Consider the following 4,306-nt stretch of genomic DNA (forward strand, 5'->3'; position numbering starts at 1 on the left):
AACGGACAGTAAGTACCCGTAGAAAGGATTGGGCATGGAGCTTGGATGATGCTCTGTGGGCTTACAGAACAGCATTCAAGACCCCTATAGGGACCTCTCCATACCAACTGGTGTATGGTAAGGCATGTCACCTGCCCGTGGAACTGGAACATAAAGCCTACTGGGCAGCAGATTCCTAAACTTTGATGCCAAATTAGCAGGAGAAAAAAGATTGCTCCAGCTAAATGAGCTAGAGGAGTTCAGATTCACAGCTTTCGAAAATGCCAAGCTTTATAAAGAGAAATAAAAAAAGTGGCATGACAGAAAGCTGTCATCTAGAATCTTTGAACCAGGACAGAAGGTTCTGCTGTTCAACTCTAGACTCAGGCTATTCCCCGGGAAATTGAAATCCCGGTGGAAGGGACCATACGTGATTACAAGCGTATCACCATATGGTTATGTAGAGCTTCAAGATATCGATTCTGATAAGAGGTTCATTGTCAATGGATAGAGAATCAAGCACTATCTTGAAGGCAACATTGAGCAAGAGTTCTCAAGGCTGAAACTAGACTAAAAGCTCAGCAAGGTCCAGCTAAAAGACAATAAAGAAGCGCTTGCTGGGAGGCAACCCAGCCATGGGGCATCAATCCTCTAAGCATTTTGCCCTATTTTTATTTTTATTTATTTATATAAAGTTTACTGACACTAAGGTGAGGAATCATTTGTATAAGTTCACAGAGTTACAGAAGGATTTGGCACACAAAACAGAAAAAAAGAGCTCACTGGCAAGAAAACGCCAGTAATGGTAGCAATCTGGGCGTTCAACGCCAGAACTGGGCACCCACTGGGCGTTGAACGCCAGTAATGGCAGTAGCTGGGCGTTGAACGCCCAGGAGAGCAGCATTTGGGCGTTGAACGCCCAAAACAGGCAGTGTTTGGGCATTCAAACGCCAGGATGGCAGGGAGGAGGCAAAACTCATTTTTCTTCATATTTTTTCATTCTAAATCTTGATTTTCATACTTCAATTCATGATTTCTTGCATAAACATGTTAAGAACCCTGATTTCTAAAATCCCTAATTTCTAAAAACCCTACCTTAAAAATATCAAATGTATTTTAATCCATAAGCACCAGGCCTCTTTGCAAATTCAATCCAACTCTTTTCAAATCCTTTTTTTTAACAAATCTATCTTTTCAACTCATCAATATCTTTTTCAAAACCTCCACTTTATCTTTTTCAAAATCTAAATCTATCTTTTTCAAAAATCTTTCAGATCTTTTCAATTTTAAACTATATCCTCTCTTATCATATCTTCTATCTTATCTTTTCCAAATCAATCTTTTTATCATATCTTTATCTTTTTTCGAAAACCCACCCTCCCTCCCTTTAAATTTGGGTTCGGCCCCCCCTTCCATCAACAATTGCACCTAGCTCTCCTTCTATCCCTCTCTTTTCTTTTGCTTGAGGACAAGCAAACCTCTAAGTTTGGTGTGTTATCCGCGATCACTAAGATCATGGCTCCTAAAGGAAAACAACCCACTCCAAGAGGCAAGAAAGAGAGCGTTCCAAAACCACTTTGGAATCAAGGGAAGTTCTTATCTAAAGAACATTCAGACCATTATAACAAAATAATGGGTCTGAGATCAGTGATCCCGAAAGTTAGATTCGATCTGAAAGAAGATGAATATCCGGAGATCCAGGAGCAAATTTGAATCAGGAACTGGGAAGTCCTAGCTAATCCTGAAACGAAAGTGGGAAGGAATATGGTCCAGGAGTTCTATGCCAATATGTGGTAGACTGACAAGCAAAAACTATCTGGAACTTCTTTCTATGAATATCGGACCATGGTCAGAGGAAAGATTGTTCATACCATCCCTGATAAGATCAGAGAGATCTTAAAGCTACCTCAGCTGAAAGATGATCCAGACTCCTTCAACAGGAGAATGATGAGAACAGACAAGGGCCTGGATAAGATTCTAGAGGACATATGTATCCCTGGAGCCAGGTGGACCACCAACACAAAGGGTGTCCCAAATCAACTCAAGAGAGAGGATCTCAAACCAGTCGCCAGAGGATGGCTGGACTTCATTGGGCATTCTCTGTTGCCTACTAGCAACCGTTCTGAAGTCACAGTTAAAAGAGCAGTGATGATCCATTGCATCATGATGGGAAAGGAAGTGGAAGTTCATCAGCTGATCTCAGCTGAATTCTACAAAATTGCTAACAAAAATTCTAAAGAGGCCAGGTTGGCTTATCCAAGCGTGATCTCTCTACTCTGGAAGGACGCCGGGGTAAGAATGGGAATAACTGAGTATATCTCAGTTGAGAAACCAATCACCAAAGTATCAATGGAAAAACAACAAGCGCAGGAGGATCCCACCAAGAAGAAAACACAGGAATTTCTCCCAGAAATCCCTCAATCTAAATACTGGGAGTATCTTGAGACGTCTGTCACCAAGATACGGGAAGCTATGGAGCAAATAATAAAAGAACAGAAGGAACACAGTCAAATGCTGACCTATATGTTTAAAGAACAAGAGGAGCAAGGGCGTGACTTAAGGGAATTAAAGCGCCAGAAGTTTTCTCTTGAAGAATCAAGCACCCCACGGATCAGAGGAACACCCATTTCCCAGAACAAAGGTTGTTAAATTCCAATTTCTGCTTTAACTCTGTGATAGTGTCGTTATAGAAGTTCACCTTAGGAGTCATATAGTAGTAATTAGTATCTATTTTGATTTTATCTCGAATTAAGCCATAGTTTATTTTTCTCATCATCAGCAAACATGAATAAAATAGTAGATCTTTTGAATAAGAGGCAATAAAATTTCGAGTTTTTAATAAGAGAAATTCTAATTAGTTAAATGCAGTGGCAATACTTTCTGTCTTCTGAATGAATGCTTGAACAGTGCATATGTCTCTTGAATTTGTTGTTTAAGACTGTTAAATATGTTGGCTCTTGAAAGAATGGTGAACATGAGACATGTTATTGATAATCTGAAAAATCATAAAAATGATTCTTGAAGCAAGAAAAAGTAGCAAAAAAAAAAAAAGAGAGAAGAAAAGCAGAAAAAGCCAATAGCCCTTAAAACCAAAAGGCAAGGGTAATAAAAAGGATCCCAAGGCTTTGAGCATCAGTGGATAGGAGGGCCTAAGGGAATAAAATCCTGGCCTAAGCGGCTAAACCGAGCTGTCCCTAACCATGTGCTTGTGGCGTGAAGGTGTCAAGTGAAAACTTGAGACTGAGCGGTTAAATTCAAGGTCCAAAGTAGAAAGAAGAGTGTGCTTAAGAACTCTGGAAACCTCTAATTGGGGACTTTAGCAAAGCTGAGTCACAATCCAAAGGGTTCACCCAATTATGTGTCTGTGGCATTTATGTATCCGGTGGTAATACTGGAAAACAAAGTGCTTAGGGCCACGGCCAAGACTCATGAAATAGTTGGAGTTCAACGCCAGAAATGGATCCAAACCTGGCGTTGAACGCCCAAAATGGCCTTATGCACGTGAATTGCTTAAGTCGCAGCCCCAGCACACACCAAGTGGGCCCCAAAAGTGGATCTCTATGCCATCTATTATGGTTTACTCAATTTCTGTAAACCTAGGCTACTAGTTTATTATTTAAACAACTTTTAGAGACTTATTTTGGATCTCATGACATTTTTAGATCAAAAACTTTGTACTCTTTGACGGCATGAGTCTCTAAACTCCATTGTTGGGGATGAGGAGCTCTGCTGTGTCTCAATGAATTAATGCAAGTATTTCTGTTTTCTATTCAAACATGCATGTTTCTATCTAAGATATCCATTCGCGCTTAACTATGGAGAAGGTGATGATCAGTGACCTTCATCACCTTCCTCAATCCATGAACGTGTGTCTGACAAGCACCTCCGTTCTACATCAGATTGAATGAATATCTCTTAGATTCCTTAATCAGAATCTCCGTTCTATTTACATGAGTGCTAAAATGGTGACAATATGCTATCTAAAGGACTTAAGAATATTTTGATTTATAGAGGCACTAATCTATGTTAGACTTTTAACTTTTGATTAAACTTGTGGAACTAATCAATGTACACACTAATGTTATTTTGTTTTATAATAATCTTAGCTAAATGAAGCATGTTTGAATTATCTATATTATTACATATTATATAAATATTGACTTGCTCAGTAAATTAGTTAATATATCAATTAATTAAAAAATAATTTGAAAAATTATATATGTAATTTATATTAAAAAAAATGTTACAAAATAAATGTTGTGCTTTTGTAACTAAAAAAAAAAATGTTACAAAATCAAGTTATATTTTGTAACAAAATTTTATGATA

At 38.4% G+C, this 4,306-nt stretch overlaps 1 long non-coding RNA gene across 1 annotated transcript in view; it reads left to right on the forward strand.

Moving 5' to 3' along the window:
• The window catches only part of LOC110265952, an 18,393-nt gene extending 17,509 nt beyond the window's left edge, over window positions 1-884 (forward strand). Inside the window, exon 3 of the long non-coding RNA XR_002352657.1 lies at window positions 873-884. This is a non-coding gene — a long non-coding RNA (uncharacterized LOC110265952). The remainder of the gene's footprint in view (window positions 1-872) is intronic.

Source organism: Arachis ipaensis, chromosome B08 (assembly GCF_000816755.2).
Source record: "Arachis ipaensis cultivar K30076 chromosome B08, Araip1.1, whole genome shotgun sequence".
Classification (NCBI taxonomy): domain Eukaryota; kingdom Viridiplantae; phylum Streptophyta; class Magnoliopsida; order Fabales; family Fabaceae; genus Arachis; species Arachis ipaensis.